Source organism: Mandrillus leucophaeus, unplaced genomic scaffold (assembly GCF_000951045.1).
Source record: "Mandrillus leucophaeus isolate KB7577 unplaced genomic scaffold, Mleu.le_1.0 Scaffold1, whole genome shotgun sequence".
NCBI classification, from domain to species: domain Eukaryota; kingdom Metazoa; phylum Chordata; class Mammalia; order Primates; family Cercopithecidae; genus Mandrillus; species Mandrillus leucophaeus.
This window is the reverse complement of record NW_012098097.1, coordinates 14,770,814-14,776,683: the sequence shown is the minus strand read 5'-3', so window position 1 is coordinate 14,776,683 and position 5,870 is coordinate 14,770,814. Positions and strand designations below refer to the sequence as shown.

The 5,870-nt window shown below is 62.1% G+C and overlaps 1 pseudogene; it reads left to right on the top strand.

The window, feature by feature from the left end:
• Window positions 1-977: 977 nt before the first annotated feature.
• Window positions 978-3,757, top strand: LOC105548453 (annotated as a pseudogene).
• Window positions 3,758-5,870: the final 2,113 nt, after the last annotated feature.

Genomic DNA, 5,870 nt, shown 5'->3' with positions numbered 1-5,870 from the left:
TGGCTGCAGGTGGGACGTGGTTGGCTGCAGGTGGGACCTGGTTGGCTGCAGGTGGGACCTGGTTGACCCAGCAGCTGCTGAAGGTGGAAGCAGCCGGCAGTTGGGAGCTGGTTCTCTGTGGGGCGAACTCTGACCACGGTGAGCCAGGCAGGGGCCAGGACTGGGGAGCGGTTGGTGGGGGTGTGCGGGCAGTTCTCTGGGCCTCCCCTTGCTGGGAGGTGAGGCTGGGACCCCATGTGGGGAATCCCTAGCCCCCAGCTCCTGCCAGCCCCGAGTTGGAGGCTGTGGAGCTTCCTGGCCCCACAGCTTGTCCTTCCTGGAGAGCCCTGGGGATTTAGACCCTCTGGCAAAGCCTTTCCACCCACCCCTCCAGCTCGCCTGTGGTGGATGGTGGATGACCCTGGAGGGCAGCCAGGAGAGCCTCCAAGGGGAGGCCAGAGGGGAACCCACAACTTTGAGATACCCCGTGCCTCTCCCTGCAGATGCGGCTGTGGTTCTGTTGGCCCCGCCAGGCTGTGGGGATCTCAGTGGGGGTCCTGGGGTCTGGGCAGCTCTTCTGACCTCATCAGATGGCGTCTGCCCTCTGATGCTGAGTGTGAGTCACATCAGCCTTCTGGGCCCAGGAGGCCACCTGGCGGGATGACTGAAGCAGCCTTGGGTAGTGACCTTGGTGGCTGTTGCTGGTGGCTGTGAGCCCTGCATGAGTGTCCCTGGCCTCAGCACTGGGGGCTCCTCACTTTCCGGCCCCTGGAAGCAAACTCGGAGTGTGCCTGTGGGGCCTCAGGCTGTTTGGAGGACGCTGCAGTGATGGCCTTCTGGGAAGTGAGAGCTGGGTTTTGGAGGAGGAGGTGGGAGGTGGGGGGTCCTGAACTGCCTTTCCTGCCATATCAGGACCCAGGGCCGGGGACAGCGGGTGTCTCAGGGGCTGCATGGGTGATGGGGGAGGAAGTGCAGGCTGGCAGGGGAGGGGTGGAGGCATGGGCTGCCCAGCCCTGTCTTGGGCACATGAAGCCTGGTTTGCCAGGTGGGAACTGAGGGACCTGTGCTCCAAGAGACACATCCAGGGGCTGTGATCAATTTCCAAAGGGCCTTTTCTCCTTTCAGCGATGCTGTTAAGAAGGACAATGACTCATGTGCCACAAGCATCTCGGGAGAACCCATGAGCTCAGGAGCCGGCGACAGACCCCATTTAGAGCGCTCTCTGCACAGCTACACGGCAACCCCGCCCCCACCCGTCGGGACAGCTCTGCAGCTGCAAAGGGCGAGCGCTTGGTTCTGAAGGCAGGGCCCGGCGCCACGGCTCTCCGGCTCTCCTCGCCTCGCTCTCCTCCATGAGCCTCAGGGACCCAGTGGCCACGGCACCCCCGGTTCTCCCCAGAGTTGCTGTTCCCACCTCTGGCTGTGAGGCAGGTGGCGTGGCAGAGGGGCTGGCCTGAGATGTGGGCTCCTGCTGTGAGCGGCACCAGTGGGGTTTGTCATGCTGACACCGACGACAGAGGTGAACTCATGGCCCCCCAGCCCTGGGGAGCAGAGACCCCACTTCCAGGCAGCAGCGGGGGTAGGTGCATCCAGGCCACCCAAAGCTCTCATCCCAGCACCCTCCATGGTCACAGCCCTCCACCAGGCGGCAGGTCACACCATGCCTTCTCTGTCCTCACAGTGGGGTGGTGGGGCTGGGCATGTAACTCATGTCCTGTGTTCCGTGGACACTGGTGCCTGGGTCACACAACAGTGGATGGAGCCTCAGAGCCCCAGGAGCCCTGTGGCTGCTCCTGCCCCTGGGATGGCAGGGCCAGCACGGGGACTGTGGGGCCCAGGAGGAGGGACCCCCCCCGCTCATTATGCAGAGGAGGCCGCAGTCAGGCCGACGGGATGCGCAGGGGAGGATGGGATGGGCAGGGAAGCCATCTCAACAGCTGCAGGAGGCTCCTTCCCAAGGCGGAGGAGCAGGAAGGACGGGCAGGGCCCACGAGGTTGGGCTCTTCCTCCTCCAGCTCAGGAGCCACCGACAGGATATGGCCTTACCTGGGTGGCAACAGGTGACCAGGCCCAGCTCAAGGTCCACTCTCCTCTGATGGTCTCGGTGGATACCGTGCAGCCCTGGGACTTGGCACTGGCTGAGCTGTGTTCTTCCCAGCTCCCAACCCCTGTGGCACCCGCAGTTGTGAGTCCTCAGGTGTGACCTCGGACAGGGTCCATTAGGTGCTTCCCTGGTGCCCGTGCCGTTCTGGAAGCTTCTGTGATCTTGTTTGCTCACAGCACTCCTGCCTGCAGTAACTGTCCCCATGTTAAGATGAGGTACAGGCTGGGGTTTGGAGGTGCCACAGTGGCGTCAGTGTCCCTGGGCCACCTAGCAAACCACCGTGGGCCCGGCAGCCTGAGCAGCAGGCCTGTATTCCCTCCCACCCACTCCGTCTGGACATGGAGATGGAGGGGCCTCTGGGCTATCTTCTTCCTGGACCACTCTCCCTGGCAGGTAGGCTGTGTCCTTGCATGGCTGTCCCTCTGTGCACAGCTGCGTCCTAATCTTCCTTCTCATAAGGACACTAGTCCTATTGCATTAGGGCCACCCCGGTGACCTCGTTTCACCGTACTCACCCGTGCAAAGGTCCTGTCTCCAAACACAGCCTGAGGCCCAGGTGCAGGGATTCCAGTGCTGGGGCTTCCGCAGGCGGATGTGGGAGGCCCTGCTTGGCCCCTGCCCTGGCCTCCCTGCCTGCCCTGTGTCCCTCAAGGTTTCCTTCCCGGTCTGTGCCTGACTCTGAGGCTGTGTTCCGTCTGGGTACGTGTGGGCTCCGGACCACCCGGTAACTGAGTCTGAGACGCAGACCCCCAGAGGACAACTGCTCTGCCACCTCCCGAGGGCTATCTGCCGAGAGCCCTGAGGGGGCCAGGCACAGATGTGTGTCGGAGGTCACAGCTGCCCATCTGATGGGTGCCTGTGGTCCCACCCAGCAGAGCTGCGATGAGCAGGAGCCTCCATGAGAGGCAGCCTCAGTGGCTGACACTCCTGTGGGCACTCCTTGGTGGGACAGCCCCTGTGGCCACCCCTGGCCCTTACCAGTCCCTCGCCGGAGGACTGAGCGTTCCTCCACGTGGTGTCACCAGGCCTGGTCCCTTCGCCACAGCCATGCGGGGTCTGGTAGCAGCAGGGGCAGGTGTGGGCCTGACTCAGCGCTCGCCTCCCCCGAGGCCAGCTTCTGCCGCGCGCCCATCCCCACGTTTACGAGCACTCGATTTGTACTCGTCTCAGTGACAGAAAAACTGATGCTAATGGGAAAAATAGGACTCTCAACAGAAGCCCGCCCAGCACAGCGGCGTGAGTGCCAGGCGTCCTTGCCTGAAACAAACTGCAACTCAGTGCAGAATTCCAGGATTCCATGGCAACTGCTCGTGCCCTGCGCTCCGGCCCTGGCTGGGGCTCGGGAGCAGCCGTTGTGTCACGGGGGATCGACTTGTTTACCGGCAGCCCCAGGCACTCGGATGTGGTATCAGCTCCCCGTGCCTTGGCCCTGAGATCTGGGAGGCCCACTGGGGCCGGTGCTTCCCCCAACCCCACTGAGCATCTCCTCGCCCTGCGCCACCCACCTGCTGCCCAAGACCCCTGAGTGTTCGTGGGCTCTGCCTGGTGGGAGGGTCTTTGGCTTGCAGACAGGGATTGGTTGGCAGCATAGTGTCCCCTAATGATGTCCACATCCTAACGACGTCCACATCCTAGTGGCAGCCTGTGACTACCTAGCTCGGGGGATCCAGGTTGTATTTGAAACGAAGGTTGGATCAGCTGACTTTAAACTAGGGAGGTGACCCTGGAGCATCCGGGGGGCCCAGTGTAATCACAAGTTCTTTAAAAGTGGAGGAGGGGCTGGCGTGGGGCTCACACCTGCAATCCCAGCGCTTTGGGAAGCCGAGGCAGGAGGATCCCCTGAATCCAGGAATTCGAAGCCAGTCTGGGCAACAAAGTGAGACTGAGTCTCGACTCTACAAAAAGTAAACAAAAATTAGCCGGGTGTGGTGGCGCATGCCTGTGGTCCCAGCTACTCAGGAGGCTGAGGTGGGAGGATTGCTTGAGCCTAGGAGGTCAAAGCTGCAGTGGCCATGACACACCTCTGCACTCCAGCCTGGGTGACAGTGAGACCCTCTCAAAAAAAAAAAAAAAAAAAGTGGAGGAGGGAGGCAGGCGGGTCAGGCTCAGTGAGGAGGTGAGGACTGGACCAGCCACTGCTGGCTCTGAAGAGAGAGGAAGGGGCTGGAGCCATGGGCTGCAGGCTGCCTCTGGGAGCTGGAACACGTGAGAAAGGGGTCTGTCCAGGGGAGCGCAGCCCGACCAAATCCTGGATTTTAACCCAGTGAGCCTGAGTCTGCATCTGTGTTGCTCTCAGTGGCCACAGCTTGTGGACGTTGGTGGCTGCAGCCACAGGAAGCTTCGGGCAGAGTGGCTCTGTCATTCTGGGGACACAGGGGCCTCGAGGCCAAGGCTGTTCTCAAATCTTGGCCCTCCGTTCTCTGCTGTGCCCCCGCCCCGGCCACACCCACCCAGCCTCCGTGCACCCACGTGTCCCACGGCAGGCGCTGCTGCTGTCCCCGGCCTGGCTGACCCCCATGCCTGCCCACCCTCTAAGGACCTTGTCAAGAGCCTCCAGAGGTGCTTTCCCGGCCTCTGCCCCTCCCAGGGCCACCCAGGCTGCAGTGACTGGAATAAGGGATGACATGAACACGAAGAAAGCCCTGAAGGGCCATTCAGTGCAGTGCTGAGCGAGAGAGGACGTCCTTGAGGAGGCACGAGCCCTGGTGATGAGGCCATGGTGGGTGGGGACCAGCGGGTAGCAGGTGCCGCCTCTGGGTCCCGCGCTGCCGCTCCCACCGGCCTGCTCCAGGGCGGGACGTGCCTTGCACAGGCAGCACCTGTAGGTCCAGAGTGTGTGGCTCCCCCAGCCCCAACCCACCCCCAGCCTGAGTGTGGGAGCAAACGTCTCTGCACACGGCCTTGGGGTGGTGTTAGGACCCCAGTCACTGCCACCACCCGACAGACGGGGCTTCGGGCAGGTTACTCAATGCCTGAGACCCAACATCTGGTCGGGGCACAAGAGCCTGTTCCCAAGCTCTCCAGGAAGTCACAGTGGCTGACATGACCGTCCCCACAGACCCTTGTCTCCCACTCACCCTGCAGGACCTTGCCCAGGCCTGTTGCCTCTGCTGTGGCTTCCAGAACATTCTCCCCAGCTGCCAACCCCTGCACAGACCTTCCTGCTTGCGAAAAGCCCCAGGGGACAGACCACGACCTGCAGAGCAGAGTGCGATCTAGAAACAGGAGCCTTTAAAGAATTGGCCAGACAGGGACAGGCGTGGTGGCTCACGCTGGGAGGCTGAGGCGGGTGGATCACCTGAGGTCAAAAGTTCAAAACCAGGCTGGCCAACATGGCGAAACCCCGTCTCTACTAAAAATATAAAAATTAGCCAGGTGTGGTGGCTACTTACTCATTACTCGAGAGGCTAAGGCAGGAGAACTGCTTGAACCCAGGGGGCAGAGGTTGAGGTGGGCCAAGATCGCGCCACTGCACTCCAGCCAGGGTGACCGAGACTCCGTCTCAAAACAAAAAACCCAGAAAGAGTTGACCAGAGGGATGTGCAGATGTGATTAGGACTAAGGACCCGCACAAGCCGAGGCGGGCGGGGCCCCCAGGCCTGGAAACACTTCCGGCATCAGGAGGAGAAGTGGTGGTGGGCGTGGCTCAGAGGCCCTGAAGTGGAAGGGGCCACGAGCCAAGGAGAGCGGAGGCCTCCAGAGGTGGGCAAGTGGCTTCTCCCCCAGCAACTCTGACGTGGCCCAGATTTCAACGCAGACTTGAAAGGGGCCTCTGTGAGAGGGTAAC